The sequence below is a fragment of the Pteropus vampyrus genome, unplaced genomic scaffold (genome assembly GCF_000151845.1).
Source record: "Pteropus vampyrus isolate Shadow unplaced genomic scaffold, Pvam_2.0 Scaffold18, whole genome shotgun sequence".
Lineage (NCBI taxonomy): Eukaryota > Metazoa > Chordata > Mammalia > Chiroptera > Pteropodidae > Pteropus > Pteropus vampyrus.
In genome coordinates, this window is record NW_011888799.1 from 6,939,344 (window position 1) to 6,956,436 (window position 17,093).

A 17,093-nucleotide genomic window follows, 5' to 3' on the forward strand; every position below is an offset into this window, starting at 1 on the left:
TGAGGCACCACACCCCGTGACTCCTGCCCTGCCGCACTCCACCCCCCGCTGGGCCTGGTCTCGGTCCTTGGTCCATTCTTAGCCATTAGCCCTGACCCCCAACAGCCTAGGGCTGTCCATTCATGCCCCCACAACTCCCAGGTCCATCGTCTTCCCTCGGATCCCCCAGACTCCATTATCTGGGGAGCATAAAGGGTGGGATGTCAGCTTCAGAGGGTTGGGTGACCCTCGAATACTGATAACAGCCAACCCTTAACAGCCCTCCCTCTGAGAGGGGCCCTGTTCTAAGTGCTTTATTTTTACTTATTTCATCTTTATAACATCCCTACAAGGTAAATACTATTGTGTTCCAAGGAGAGGAACTGTGGCACCAGGGACTTTGACCCCTGGCAATCTGGTGCCAGGGTCTGCGTGTAGACTGTCTGTCCTGGGCCTTCTGTTAGTCATTGTTCTCCATGGGCTCTGAGTGTCTCTGCCCTTTCTCTTCTCACCCTTCTTTGTTTTCATGACAATTCTGCCAGATGCTCCGATTTCTGCTAGGAGCGAAGGCTGCATGTGGGGATTTGGCACCTGGGCCTCAGCCTCTGCCCCCTCGGGAACCAACTGCCTGCCTGCAACAGGGAGATGGGAAGCTCACCTGATGTCAGAGGGCCCCTCTGGGGAGGCAGGGCCAGCCTGTATGAACCCTCCCCACCCTGCACCCGGCACCAGTGTGGGACCCACTCGGACCTGGAAGCCTGCCACAGCCAGCCCCAGGCAGCCCTCTCCCACGACTCTGCTCCAGGCGCCCAGCCAGGCAGACCCTGACCAGGATTCCCTGGCACCAGGATCACCCACCAACTCTGAGATCCGGGGAGCTGGGAGCCCTCATGCCCACTAGATGGCGAGATACGCCAAGAAATGTAAGTTTGACGGCCATGCCTCCCCTCTCACCCAGAGGGACTGAATTTTCACCACACACCCTTTGTATTTCTCTCTTTTATCCCTATTCCTCACCGCCGCCCCGCCCCCATAGCCAACCATTTGTACGTGTTTCTGTAAAACATGAGCATGTGTTTTTCAAGTTTTATACTCAGTATTTTTAAAATCCATCCATGTTGCTGTTGAGCACATTTAGTCCCTGGTAGGCACCTTCCATATTTATTTCCCCTGAGTGTGCAGGGCAACCAGGTTCCCTCCAACACCCCTCACCATTCCAGCCATTAGCACCATTGCACTTGACCCCATGGCTCTGAGGACTTAGGGAGCAGAAATGCCAGGTCACAGAGTACATGCTGACTTAATGTGATGTAGCACCACTAGCCAGCTCTCAACTCACCCATCCTTGGAGGATTCTTGGGGAAAAGGCCACTGGCCTCCCACGATGGCACAGCCTGGCATCTATCCCAAATCCTTTCTGCTTGGGCTTTAGGGGAGTTGGAGAGCTGCTGGCTGGTGGCCTCTATCAAGAGCATCTTGCAAATGTAAGACCTTAGGTCCTGCTGTCTACCCTAGGCTTGCTCTCTCCACCTTTACTGAGTGCTCACCAAGGCCACATTGGCCCATTAAAAGCCCCACATCCCTGTCTTCAGGAGTCTTTCTGATGCCAAGGCCCATTCTTTCCCTCTTCTCCTTACCACAAAACCACCCCAGTTTTCTGTACTTCCCCAAGTTCTCTTCCTCAGCTCATTTTCCATGTGATCAGTTCTGTACTTTCTAGCTATGCGTCTATGGGCAACTTATTTATATTCTACAACTGTCCTTGTCTGTGATATCCCTTCTGGCTTCTGCACACAGCCCTCTCTCTCTGATGCCCTGCTTCCCACACATTCAAGTAGCTCAAACTTCTCCTCCTCCAGGAAGTCATCTTGGATTGAACGAGGTGTGGTGCCAAAGCCATTAACCCAAGTGTCAGCTAGTAAGAGCTTAAATATCTTTTGAATTGAGATATGAAATAACAATACTGGCTATGATTCATCAAGCACCTACTATGTGCAAAGAGTTATTTTTCCTACCTCATCTTCACAAGAGCCCTGGAAGGCAGACATTATCGTCCTATTTCACAGATGAGGAAGTTGAGGCACAGAGTGTTCAGCCTCAAGCCTCATGAACTCAGAGTTCAAACCTAATGACTTGCCCAAGGTTACTGGCAGGTAATTGTCAAGGTCAGAACTGGAATACAGAGTTGTTTAACATGAAGACTTTCCCCTATCCCATGCCACTGCCTTCAGAACCCCTTCCTCCATCCTTCCTTCACCCATTTACTCAGTGTGTGTGCTGCGTTTTATAATTAGTTTTAAATACATAAATAATACAGGGACATAGTCTCCTTATAACAGAATTAAAGCACTATAGATAGGGCTGTGTCGCCTTTGACCAGGACCTTCCACCCTCTCCAAAGTACCACCACTATTAGCAGTGTCTTGATATCATTCCAGCCCTTTAGAAATGCATTCACATGTATTTTTCTACATGTAAGAAATAAGTAATATTCTTGAGTGCTTTTATTTTGTTTTATTTTGCATAAATGATATGTGTGTATCACTCTTCAATAAACTTTTTCCCACTCAACAATATGTCTGGGAGAGTTACATCTATTTATACCTATGCCATCCTTTCTTGGAACTGTTGTGTGTTCTGTTGCATAGAAGGGATTTGTTTATTGAATCAGTCCACCACTGATGGCCAAATTCTTTCCAGTTCTTGCTATTAAATGACTGAAATGAACACAGACAAGCAGACCTCCTTGTATACTTTGATATGTGCCCTTTCCAGGGCACAGACAGTCACCTCTTCTTATCTGTCACACTGTTAAGGAACACCTTTCACAGTAATACTCAACCTGGGAGCCACTGGAGGCCTCAGGGCCTTGAACCCCTGAAATCATACCTGAAGTTATCTATGCATGCCTCTGCTTCTGTGGGCTACTGTGGGAGAGGATCCATCACCCTCAGAGGGCTTCAGGTTTTCAAAGGGCCCCCTAAAAGCTAAGAAGCACTGACCCATGTTAATTTTTGTGCTTTTATATAATACCATGTTATGTGCTCAGAAGGACAAGGTGGATAGCATAAAGCCTCTTTCCTCCTAGTCGTTTTGCCAACAAGGATTCCATCCAAGGCTGAAAGGACCTTCCAAGCCAGACCTCGGCCTAAGTCCTGGTTCCATCCCTCTCTGTAGGCAGTTAATTAACACCTGAGCCTTAGTTTCTACTTTATAAAGTGAGGCAATACCTGCTTCATAGGTATGAAGAGTGAATGAAATCACCTGTGCCAAGCATCTAGAGCACGCAGCAGGTGCTGCTACGTGTCCCTGCCCTTGGCCTCCTTCCCTTCTGGCCAAGCCCTTTAGACAACTAGAACCTTCTCCAGGGCAGGAACCAAGGCTCACCCAGAACCTATAACCCCCTTAGGCTCAGAGCCTAAATCTGCCATGGACAAATATAGGAGTGATTATGCTGTAAGCAGAATCCTTACCCGGCCTCTCTGGGTCGCACCCCGGTGAGCACTAGGAAGCCCCAGGACAGGTCCTGCGCCTGAAGAGGTCCTGCTCAGGGGCAGCTCTGAGTGTAAATGAGTGAATGTGAGTGTGTGTGAGTGTGTGAGTGAGTGTGAGTGTGTGTGTGTGTGTGTGTGTGTTTGTGTTGGGAGAGGCAGAGACCAAAGCGGGACCAGGATTTCCTGACAGCAGGAGCCCCAGCTCCTTCCCTTGAGGAGATTCCGGAATACTGGAGCAAACCTGCAGTCACTTACCAGGCACCAAGGACTGCTCCTGTCCTTGGGGAACTTACAGGGAACGAAAATAAGACAGCTGGGTTCAAACAATATTTCCAAGTACCAGCACTGTGCCAAGTGCTGGAGATAGAAAAGGACTTTATTTTATTTTTTATTTTTTTGCTTTCTAGAGTCTGACATGACACTCCCCTGGAGTCAGACTCTTAAATCAACAAGCACAATCTCACATGTGGCACCCAAGAACAGAAGCGTGTTCAAGGCCAAGAGACAGGTTAGAACGGTGGACTAAACTCTGCTCTGGGGCCACAAACCCAATAGGAGAGAGAGGAGGGGGCACTTACCCTGCTAGGCCCTGTTGACCCCAACCCAGGTCAACCCAGCCACCTTCTCATGCCTCCCATCCCCACGTGGTCACTGAACCCTGCTAGACAGACCCCCTCCACTGCACAGGGGGAAGTCATGGGGCTCAGCACCCCAGTACACTGACGACCCTTTCTTCATCCTCAGTTCTCCCTACTTTTGGGCAGCTGGTCCCCGCACCTTCTCCACCCTTACACCCACTCTCAGCGGAGAACTGTCCTCTCTGAAGGCCTTCAGGAGTGAAAGAACCTCAACATCCTGCCTACCCTCGCTACACACACACACACACACACACACACTCACACACACTGACTTCCCTGAGTACACAGTCTGCTGCCAGGCGCAGGGACCCAGGTGCCCTTCACTTGCTCCCCTGCCACTCCCTCTGCTGGGGTCTCCTTCCATCAGGCACCGTAGCCTCCTCTCACCTCAGCAGCAGAGGCTAAGCGACTGCCATTTCCTGGCCCTGGGACCTTAGACAGTTATTCCACCAATCTGAGCTTCAGTTCCCGCATCTATAGCACAGGGCAAAACCCAGTGCTATGGATGCGGGAACTGAAGCTCAGATTGGTGGACTGACAGAAACTATCTCCTAAGGTGTTAGGAAGACAAGGTGGTATCGGCACTTAAAATGCTTAGAAGGGGGCTGGTAGGCAAGGAGTGTTCGTTAAATGTGATTGCTCCTGCTCTACCCGCTAGGCAACACCCACAATACCTGAAAGGGCACAAAGGCACCATTAAATCATCATTAGGTGGGCAGGAGTGCAGAGTCCAGGAATGGCACAAAATAGCTGTTTACCCTTCCCATCAAATTATCCTTCAGTCTAAGTCTGATGAATCCCCAAATCCATCCCTCCTAGGGTCTCTGCCCTTCTCCACCCAAGGCCTCCTGGCTCTCTATCAGGCAGTTTTGTTCCACTGCCCTCCCAGGGGTCTGCTTCCTGGGGCCTGGAGGGAAGGCCTTCAGAGTGAAACACAGACTCTGCTAATGGGTCTTTTCATGCTGCTAATATTGACCTTTTAGCACTTACTACGTGTCAAAAGTTCAGAAATAACAGAAGTTAGACCAATGAATCACTGAAGTAGTAATTAGTAAAAGTTTATTGTGCACACACCAAAAAGATAGTTTGCAAAACCGAGAGCACTCAAACTAAAACATGGAATGAGGCCCAGGGGTACATTGCTAAGAAGAAGCCTATATAGTGAGAAGGCAGTGACTATTCCTCACAAATTTGTTATAATATTAAAATTTTCTTAAATGATAGGAAATCGGTCGGTGGATACCTATCAACCTTAAGTAACAGTTTAAATTATGATTTCCAGAGGCATAAGTAAGAAATGATACAGGTGAAGTTAGTCTTCCAAATTAAGCTAAATTAAGTTTTGATTATATGACTAAACTGGTTTTGCCTACTCAGAGAATTTTCAAGACTGGTATCCATTTGTTTTTTATTTTAACACATGTTAGCACCTTACCAAAGACTCCCCCTCTCAGAAAGGGGAAGAACTCATGTATCTACAAAAAAGTTGCTCAGGTCTCTACCAGCCTTAAATAGTCTTTATGTCAGCCTCTAGCTACAGCCCATCTGCTCTTAAAGAAGTCTTACACACTCCCAGTGACAGTCCTCTGCCCCATCCTCTTCTCAGGTAAGAGGCGCAAAGCCTCTGACCCAGATCTCTGCCAATGATAGCCATGTGGTCACGTCATCCATTCCTCTGCAGACTTCATTTCAAAGGGCCCCTGCCACATCTGACCAGGTTGATCACTTCCTCCTCACAGCTCACCTGCCTTCCTCTAGGACTCCTCTCCCCAGGCCTCCTCCTCCCACCCTGACCATTTATGTCTTCTTGACCTCCTGTCCAGCTTCCTCCTCCTCCACCCACCTCTTAAACATCAGTGTTCTCCAGGGCTCTGCCCTTGTCTTACTGCTCCTCTCTCCTTCTCCTCTCCTCAGGTGACCTCGTGGCCAAGAACCATGTACGATTGATGCCTCTGATATCTCCCCCTCTGTTCTCTCCCCTGACCTTGTGTTCAGTGTAGCCCACTGTCCCCCAAATACAACTCAACAACCAGAAAAGAACTCCTTTCCTCCTTCCTGCTCTGCTCCCAGGATTCCAGACCCCTTGAGGAGCCCCACCAGCCCCCCAAGCCAAGAGACCTAGAAAGAAGGCACCCTGGCCTCCTTCCACCTCCAATCGATCACCAGATCTGGCCTTTTCCACCGCTGGGGCAGTTTATGATCTGGTGGCCCAGCAGCTTTAATGCTCAAGGTGCAGGATGCATGGATGCACTTTATTTCAAGGACGCAGCTCAGAGGAGGGGCAGCCCCTGAGTGCAAAGGCAGGGCTGAGGAGCTGCACAGGGCAGTGGAGCGGGGAGCAAGCCTCACAACTCCAGTCACAGGGCAGTCTGACCACGCCTCCCCCCACCAAAGGGGATGCTGCAGGCTTTGCCCCTTCCCTCCTCAGCCCACGCCACCACCATCCACCCAGAGCTGACCAAGCTCCCCTCCACCACCTGCAGGTTGCCCTGTGTACAGCTCTCCCCTCCCTAGCCACTCTCCTTCACTGTTTGCCACCATATGGTTCTTCTGAAAACAAGACTCACCCTTCAATAACCTATCCCCAAATAGCTTGGTTGTGCTAACCTGAATTTCTGGACCCCTACTCTGTCTCCCAACATGACTTTTCTCTATGCCAAAGTATCTCAACCTGCTAAATACCTATTTTTCCCCAAATATTTCTTGACTGCCATCCTCCATCCCTGCCTTGTCCTGGCCTAACGTTCTGGTCATCTCTTGAACTTACAGATTCTCTACCACCTGCCTGGCCCTCACACCATGCCCTTAGTAGGGGCTCCTCTGTACAGCAGTTGGACAATCTTGACAAATGCACATCTGGGATGAGGAGCCACTGACAATTAAGGCAGGGCAGTGATAAGGTCTAAGTCCTGGCCCCAGTGTGACCCACATCTGTCTCCTTACTCACTACGGTCCTCTAGGACTCCCATCTCACTGGGTGTCACCCTCTGTCACTTGACTAACTCTAATTTTCCAGCTTTCAGGCATCTCCTCAGGAAGGCTTTCTGAGTCTCCCAGGCTAATGATGGCCATGGCATACCAGCATCCTAACACTTACTGCAGAATGAACCAATTCTGTCACCTCCTGGGAGCTTCTCCAGGGCAGAAACCATATTTTGCCCATCTGGGTCCACACAGTAAATGTTTGTATCAGGAGGGGTCTGAGCAGGTAATAGGTGGGCCACTCCAGTTAGGATAATTTGAGGAGGGTATAACAAAGGGACTATTTGCAAAAGTCTGGGCTAGTACAGTGGGTACTTCAGTGCCCTGGGGCCCCTGAAAGGAGCATGGTGACATACCAACAGTCCTACAGAAAGAAAGCAGGAAGTGGGGGAACGGGGACTGGTGGGGGCAGTGATAAATATCCCACACCCTTTGTTTCCTCCTGTCCTTCCAGCTCTGCTGGTGACCCCCGCTGGCCACACCCAACTGGAAGTCAGAGGGCACGGACGGGAGCTCCCTGATGCAGTTCACACAGATTAGTCTCCTGGGCACGGAGCAGGATGGAAAGGGGCAGGAGGGACCCTGAAGGCAAATTAAGATGCCAATCCTGGGGCTTAGTAAATGTCAGTAAACGAGAATTTAACTGATGAGACATCTGAGCAGGGCTGCACAGGATGAATGACTACCTCACCCATAGAAAAGGACATTCCGAGCCAGACACATGCAAAGGCACAGCTGTGGGCTCAGCTTGGCTCATGCTGGGCATGGAGGCAGCAGCAGTCGTGTGGCCATGGCCGCGTGGCTGGAGAGACAAAGAGTGAGTGGAACAAACCCCACTGCCACTCTGGAGGGACCAGGTGAGCAGAGCTGTCTAGCTGGCCTACACAGGACTTCCTTGGCCTGGTTTTCCAGCTGAGGAATGGGTTTGGAGAAGCAGAGGCAGCCTTACATGGGTGTGTGGAGGACACACACATTCATCAAACATTGGGAACCCACTCAGTACTGGTGCTGAGGGCCACACAGTGAGCCAAGATTAGAAGGCGGAGGCCCACTTCCTTGGTCAGAGTAGATGCTCAAGTTAAGAGGGACAGGAAACAGCACTGATAAATAAGTCAGGGAATGGGCCTCTAGCAGGACGCACTGCCCTTGGCTGGCTGGAAGGAGCTGACCTAAGAGAGAACTGGAAGCAACTGTGAATATCTGCAGCGGTCATCCAACTGATATTTCCGGAAGACGATTTTATAGCTGAGGGAGAGCACGTTACCAAGAAATATTTCCACCACAGGTCAGTGCAGCAGAAAAGAGCAGGAGCAATGAGGTCAGACAGGCCCGACTTTGGAGCCCAGCCTGCCACTTACTACCCATCCCCTAATTCTTCTTGGGCTGGGCTTCTTACTCATACATTAGGCACAACAATGACCTGTCATCGTGAGGACTACTTGGAACAAAACGTGTAATATGTCTAGTACAAAACTGGCACAAAGTAAGCCCTCAATACATTATTTTCTCTTCTCTCCTCTTACAGCCATGTGCTACAGACCCCAGGCTGAAAGAGATGTGATTTCTACATGGAGATGATTGATGGGCAGCTGGATTGTCACAGTAACTCAGCAGCAGTGTGCCAAGCCAGGGTTAAGGAATCTGTGATGGAGGAGGGGGAAGACTGCTTCTACCACTGGAGAATGGACCACACGTTCTGAAAACTAAAGATGGACAGGGAAAAGCAGGACAAATCAAAAAGTGACTCCAAAATTGTAAGATTTGTAAAGTAGGAAAGTTTCTGGTCCCACTGCAAGGGCAGTCGTGGGGAATGAGGGCAGAGGCAGAAGCCAAAGCTCTGAGAAAAGTGACTGGCCAAGTTGACCCAACCCATGAGCAAGTGACTGAACCCAACCTGTAGCCTTGACCTCAGCCCCAGCCCAAACCTCTCGTGTGGACTAAGTCTCTCCATCTGCACTCTGTGAGCCAAATGCCCATGTCCTCTGATGGCCTTGACTCTGTCAGTCTATTTCTCAACTCTTTAGTAAGCTGCAGCCCTTCTAAATTCCTCATTACCTGCTCTGCTTTTAATGCTCAAGTCTGGGCATTGAGGAGATAAAAGAGTGGTCAAGTGCAGAGTTTCATAGATTTCAGTGTGGGTTTCATTCCTATAATTCTACACCATTATTTAGGAACCAACAGTTCACTATGACTCCCGGCTGTCCTCTGTCCCCTTATACATAAAGGTCCCACCTAGTCTTACGCCAGGATTTCCCACCCTTGGCACTATCAACAGATAGTGGAGACTGGATGGTTCTTTGTTGGGGGGACTGTCCTGTATATCACAGCATGTCCAGCAGCATCCCTAGTCCCTATCTACTAGATGCTACCCCCAGTTGTGCAACCAACAATTGTCTCCAGACATTGATAAATGTCCCCAGTTGAGAACCACTGCCTTAACCCTCGTAGTTTTCTTTTCTCTTAAACATAGTAAAGATTTTTAAAATTCTACTTTAGTCCATTATTAAGTATGTTTTCAACATCCTTCTGGATGAGGAAGTTAGAAGAGACACGATCGAGGAGGATGGTAAAGTTCTGTAAAGTTCTGCCACCGAGAAGCAACCAACAGCTTGGGCACTGAAGATCACTGAAGCCAATTTATGGTAACATACTGTCACTTTCCATCACATGCATCTCTCCTCGTTTCTTTTCTGCTCTTACTCCCTTTCTTTCTGTTCCCTGCCAAAGCCCAAGGACTGCTGATTGCTTCCAGAGATATCATTTAAACCCAATGAACGTGAGCCAAGGATTGAGCTGTTTAAGTTTATTTTACCCCTTCCATCCATTCCGTATTTACCCAGCCTGAAGGGATTGCTGCCCTCTGAACCTCTGTAGAAAAAACTGCCTCATAACTCACTTGCAATTACTTTTTTAAAATTTTGCCTGAATATTTGAAAGTATTAAAATTTTTATGATTGAAAGCAAGTTTACGATAGAACACAACACAGTCTTCCATATTTGGAAAAGAAAGAAACCAAGTTCCAGTTAAATGTTCCTTTTTCATCCTGGCTAGTCGTGGACAGACACACCAAAGGTATGGCCAAAAGCCACACCTCATCATGGGTTCTCTCCAAGAAAGCACACACTGATTCTTTGGACATGAATGTGAACTCCAGTTTAACAGGGTTATCAGTCTAGACCTGTCATAGGAAGGCATCCTATGAGCAAGAAACACTGGGCATCCACCCAGTGTGGGTAAAATCCACTGGGAAAGGATCCAAATAGAGATATGCAACCCCCGTCCAGCACCAGTCCTTGAAAATACTCCATCAATGTCTTAATTTTTGCTAATTCCTATATTTGACATCTGTATACAGACTCCTAAACTGAAAATCCAAATTTTAACTTCTGAGCTCTCAACATTTTTTGTGCACCTACTGAGCATGAAGGGGACAGCAGTGAACAAGACGAACACGGTCCTGAGCCCATGGGGCTTAACCAGTGACAGAGGTGTGAAAGTACTATGCTGGAGGGCGCCAGCCACAGTAGGGGCCCTACAGAGCAAAGAAAAGAATACTGGGCCCAACTCAACTGCATACGTACTGAGTTTTCTATCTATAAAATAAGGACATCAGTCCTACCTACCACCCAGAAATGTCACTGAGGCTAGAGTCACAGAAGTTCGAGGCTGGAGGAAACTTTAGCAGTAGGCATGAGGTGAAATCGCGAAGGTGAGAGCATTCAACAGAGGGAGAGGCTTGCCAGCAGTGGTATTCAGAAACCACGAGGAGCCCAATTAGGAAGTGCCCTGCTACTCAGGAGAAGGAAGAGAAAGCAGTGAGGCCAGCTCTGAAGCTCTGGGACCCAGTGGGAAATGAAGGGGACTTCAGACCACAGCAGCAAAACATCCTGCTCCTCCTCATCCCATCACCATCGCACACCCAAACCTCCCTGTCACCGTACCTCAGGAAATTGCACACTCCGCTGCTAAGATTCTCCCAATCCCTCACAAGCAATGCTGCTCTCCACCCCTACAGGTATGGCTGAGTAGGTATGGCTCTATGCAAAAGTGTTTTCAGAAAGTTCATCATGTTTTCAGACTCAGTAGTGAAAAACAGTGCTCACACTGAAAAGAACTGGACTAGGAACCTGAAAATCTGCATTCTCATCCTGAATCTCTTACTTTCATTGTGAAATTTGAGGGCCTCCTCAGCCCCCAAGTCTACATGGTCATAGTGAAATGTTCAAACCATACCAGTTTTGTCTTGAAATAAACTCAAGCCACAGTTGAGTTAGCCCTGAAATGCCCTTGCCCTTGGTGAGAAAGGCACCCTATGCATTCCCAGCCTCATGTCACCAAAGGGAATACTCGAAATACACGCCAGACTAGCAGTGGTTACTTAGGAGGTGCAAAGTTCTCCTTTCCTTTAGAAACTCACAACACACTTGAACAGAAGTAACTTATTAACTTGACATTTACCTAATACCTACTATGTGCCAGGAGCTGGGAACAGAGAGTTAAAAGAAATACGATAGTCACATTCCTAAACTGGAAGAATACAACCCAAACCCAAGCCACAGGGAGAGGGGAGGGGCAGTGCGAAAGGCTGGGCTGGAAGCTGGAGTGGGGGCAGCAGCAAGTGGGCTGGACAGCCAACACTCCTGATCTCTGAACTGTCCAGTCTCCATCAGCCAGCGCGGAGCCAGGGAAAGTACATATCAATCACAGGTTTGGTTTCATCATCAGAATTTAAACACAAAGAGGCAATATTCCTTCTATTTTTTTTTGATCCTTAACATTACGTTGAAAGTGTCAAACCTTAAAAAAGTTGAAAGAATAGTACAATCGCCATATACTCCTCATTTATTTTCATCAATTAATACTTTTTTGCAGACATCATGACACTTCACTCCTAAGTACTTTAGCATCAGGCTTTTTAAAAGCAGAAATACATGATCTTATAAATAAAGGGAATGGATAAGACTAAAATTAATTTTTATACGTAACAAAAGGAAGAAAAAAGGTATATACACAGTCTCTCTGCATGCAGTTTAATTAAGTCCAAAGAGAAGCTTATAGGACTGGAGATCTGCAGCAAAAGCTGTTCAAAATAAATGGAAAACTATATAACTAATTCTCAATTGTGTGTATATTGTGGAGACCAGCCTGAATAAATGAAATTCAAAGACAACCCTGAAACCTCATTTAAAGCAAGAGTGTCATGCTTCTTCACCAGCAAACCTTTAACCAGAGCTGGCAGCAAAATGATAAGTTAACTCAGTTGGCTAAGGACATTGCCAGTAAGGTATGTAGACAAATGAAAGCTCCACTCCCTGGCCTAAGTGTGCCAGCCAGCAAGGGCACTGGGTTAACCTGTGAGGATGGGGCGGCACAGCCCACTCCCAGCCCAGGAAGTCCGTTGGAAACCAAGTGAAACATCCCTTGAAAAGGCCAGCGTTCAGGAGAGGTCTCTCATTCTCTCCCCTCCCTGACCTCAGGAGGTGGGACAAATCCAGGGAGCCTGGAGCAGGTGTGGGGAGCAGGGAGGATGCCTCTTATCACTCCCAATTGACCAAGAGTTGCCTCTACTTGGCATGTAAACATTTGGCCTAAAATCAACTGCCAGTCCAAGCTTTCATAATATCCAAGGGCATCCCAATTATTCAAGAACTCTTGTGACATTCTCAAAATAAGTTTAAATTCACTTTCATTTTTAAAAAATGCTGCAGTATGTCTTATCAGTCAGCCTGTCATAATATCAAGCAAATGACAACAGATTATCACTGTTCCTGAATCTGGCTAGAAACCACTGGCTTTAATAAAAATCATAAAGAAACTGGCTTGATAATGAAAGTTGAGAAACAAACTGATGACTGCTTTGAGCCTAGGAAGCCTAAATACTTTGAAAAATTATTACTATTTGGCAAAACAATTCAGCAAGTGTCCAGGTGGAAAAGAAGAAAACAAAATCCTGAAACTTTTCGTTAAAGATTGAATTACAAAATTAGAGGAAGGAAAGAAACGTAGCTGCTGGGACAGATTTGAATTTCAGTTAAGTACTTAATTCCAACATCATGCAATTTTCATCAAAAACAAGAATTCTCAAAGAACATATGGGAGCATGAGGAGCCAAAACAGGCAATGAGAGGATGGAGCATGGACGCTAAGAAGACTGTGCCCAGGTGAGGTCAGAGGTGGAGAAACGAGCCCCAGAGAAACCCAGTGGCCCACCCATGCCTGAGGGCTCTTTCTCCTGCTGAGGGAGGAACTCCCCTCCTTGTTAGGACAGCAGAGGAGGCATGCCTCAGATAAATTCTACCTAACAGTGGGCTCTCTCCCTGTCCTCAGCTGCCCTGTGAAAGGCTGAACTTGAGTTTCAGAAGGGAACTGCCTGTCATCCAGGAAGTGGCCTGGCCACCCCTGCCAGAGGTGGTTGGCTTCTCACTGTTTTTCCAGGAGTGTTGATGGTGACAGGATGATTTCTGCACATTCTTTGGCCAGGTTCCCATATGTAGCCAAGGGCACACCATTCAAGGTGGCTGGAGCAAGGGCTAGTCAAAGCCATGCCTGGTTTACTCCAGAGGCACCCCACTGCTGAGTCCCCTGAGCACCAAGCCCCCATAGAACCCCTACTCCCAACTCCCAAATATGTGGCTTGCCCAAAGTCACAAAGCTAGTTAGTAGCACAGGCCTGACTAGAACCCAGGTGTCCCAACCACAATAACCAATTCACAGCCCTTTCTACCACATTTCTTTGGCCGTGGTGAGCAGAGGGAATCAAACCATGGGTGGAGCTGGAGACTTGAGTGGACACTGTGATGAAGTCTGTGAACCCAGAGAAATGAGGCTCTTTGATCTGTCAGGGGCAGCTTCTTCAGGGCATGGAAGGGAAAAAAAACAAAAGCAAGTTTATACTCATAGGGAAACATAATCTGTGATTATAAATATTTCATGAGCAAAGAAAGCAGTACTGGCTGAGAGGCTAGGGTGGAAAGGGTGGACAGCAAATTAGATCCCAGTTTGCTAAATGATAGGGCAGCTGGAACAGCAGCAAAGCTGAGGCTATTCTGGGCTGTGTACTGCGAGGGCCTGCATCACAAATGAAGCGTGGGCTCTGGCCACTGGCTTTGTGGAAACCACAGACTTCCAGCGGTCAGCAAGAATACCTAGTGGGGAGTGGTTGAGTCCATGGAAGACCAGAGGAGGGGACAGCAAGGACAGTCATTTGAATGACTTGGGTAAACCTCAACAACCGGGAGGCAGGTGAGGGGATGCAGCAGAGCAGCCAGTACCCTGCATACTCGTGAAAGGATGAACACACTTTCTGCTAAGGATAGAGGAAGTTAGCCTGACCCCAGAAAGCAAATGACCTGCAAAGCTAGAGGGCAGCACAGGTCAAGGGGCACTAGTCAGAGAAAAGGCCCAGCCTCTGAGCAGGTGGTACCAGGCTGAAAATACCAATTCCACTTTTCTTTTATCTCAGGACAGGGGTCTCTTCCTCCCACACCCTTTGAGAAGTAGCCCAGAAAACAGAGAAATTAAGAGCTTGCTGACTACCAGCTGCTGCAACTGGAGAGACACCCACCACTGGCAAAGCAGGCCTGGTTTGGGTGTGATTCCTCCTCCTTATTAGCCAGTTGCCACTGCAGCAGAGCAAGTCAGCTACATGTTCTATTGGCCCTTCAGAGGCCAGATGAAGTGGGATATTAGCTCCTAAAATACCCAGAGGTGTTCTTAATCAAGCTTAGTCAGAGGAGCCCTAGGGAGAAGTGCACTCCTCAACCGGGAAGACAGAAAACTAAAAGCTTTCACTTCTTTGCAGTCAAGGCTTAGTGGGCAAGAGGCTCCGAGGTGTCCAGGAAAACTGAATCACTCTCTTCTAGGATCACAGCTAGTGAGAAATCATCTCAAGATGGAGAGGACACATCAACCGCAAAAGACCCCATAACGGTGTGGGAAGACCTGAGTTAAAAGTCATGGGATTGGGCTTCGAGAACAGTCTTACCACTTATTAGTCGTAGGACCCTGAGAAATGTTACCTCATAAACTTGGCGTCCTCATCTAACAAACAAACTCAAGGACTGTGAGGAACACCAAGAATATGTGTATACATAAATGCCTTCAAAATAGATACCGCTTTTCCAATTTAAGAGATTATTTATATCCAGCTACCTACTTGACATCTGTTAGATGTCTCAAAGGCACCTCCATTCAGATGCCCCCAACTGCTCTTCCTCCCCCACTCTCAGGCCTCTCTTCAGGCACCCCAGCTCAAGGTTTGGCAACACCAACCATACAGGAGTGGAAGCCAGAAACTTAGGACCCATTCTTGGTCCTCCCCCACCATATTAATACATTACCAAGTCCAGTCAAATCAACTCCATCTTCCAACTGCACCTCCTAAATTTAGGCTTCTAGTCCCCTCTATCATCACCATCACCACCTAATCCAACATGTCATCATGTTGCACAGTCTCCTACAAAGCCTACGCCCATCCATTCTGGCCTCCCTCAGCCCCTCTCCACAGAGCAAATCTAACCATGTCTCCCTTCCCACTACCCCTACCACTGCTTGCTACAACAGCATCCCAATGCCCTCCAGATAAGGAAACCTCCTTCCCGGAGCTTACAAGGCCCTGAAAAGTCAGGCCCTGCTCCTCCTCCAGCCTCACCTGAGCTACACCAGGCTCCCTCTGGTTCTCCCTGCTCCAGCCACAGTGGCTTTTTCTTCGAGTCCCTGTTACGTACTCCATTCCCTTCTGCCACAGGGTTTCTGCACATGCTCTTTCCACTGAGTGGAACATTTTCCCTTTCTCACTTACAGTTAATGTCTAGCCATTTATTTTTAACCACTGTTCTTCTATCACAATGTCTGTTCATTCTTCAGAATGCAGCTGATACAATTCTTTCGCAGGAAGATGCCTCCAATCCCACTGAGAAAATCTAACCCCTCTATAACAGGCACTTGTTACACTCAGAGATTTGCATTTGAGTAAATATATGATTTGTGTCCATTTTCCTTAGGACACTATAAGCTCCATAGGACAAGGGCCATATCTGCTTATACTCACCTTTGTTTCCCACTGCTGGCACATGCTTAGTGATAAAACAGCTAATATCTGTGGAGTGCTTATTATCATCAGGCACTTATAGGTACTAACTCATTTAACTCTCACATCAACCCCATGAAGTAGGTATCATCATTATAGCCCTATTTTATAGGTGAGGAAACTGAGGGACAGAGAAGTTAAATAATTTGTCCGAAGTCACTATGTGGTAAGTGGTGGAGTCAGGATAAAAATCCAGGCAGTCTGGCTACAGAGCACGTGTTCTTATAATCCTTAAGCTACTCTGCCTCTCTGAGGCCACTGGAATGTTTAATGAGGATATTTTGAACGAATAAATAAATGAATTCATAAATGATGAGGTTCTATCAAAGGAACTACGGGAGACCCCAAACCTCCCCAAGATGACCAGCAAATAAAACAGAAGACAAATTCTCACTCACCTGCACAGGCCCACGATTAGGTCATCTGCAAAACAGAAGAGCTAGTCCTTTTCCCCAGCAGTCAAGGGAAGAAGCTTTCTGCTACAGGCACAGAGGAATGCTTTGGTCACTAGCAGAGGATACGCCACAGTAGAGAAAGGACTACTGTCTGGGTTCTGTCAGAGCCTAAACGCAACATTCCACTAGATTAAACAAGTCACTCTGCTTGTATTCATGCTAACCCAGTAATCTTCATAACCGTTTGGTATCTCAAGCTCTCTGACACAGGGAGAGGATAATTTGAATGTATAAAAAAAAAAAAAGTTTGCCTGGTTAGAAGTGACAGATGCCACTGTTCATGTACAAACGAGCATCTGGTCTATATCTCCTTTTTCAGAACCAGACACTCCTGGAGGAGCTCACAGGCTACTCCTTATAAAGACTGCCATCTTGTATGGCCAGACACAGATTGGCCACCTTTTAACTGCTTCAGTACCATCTATCTCACAAACGTTCTAAAAAGCTCAAGAAGAA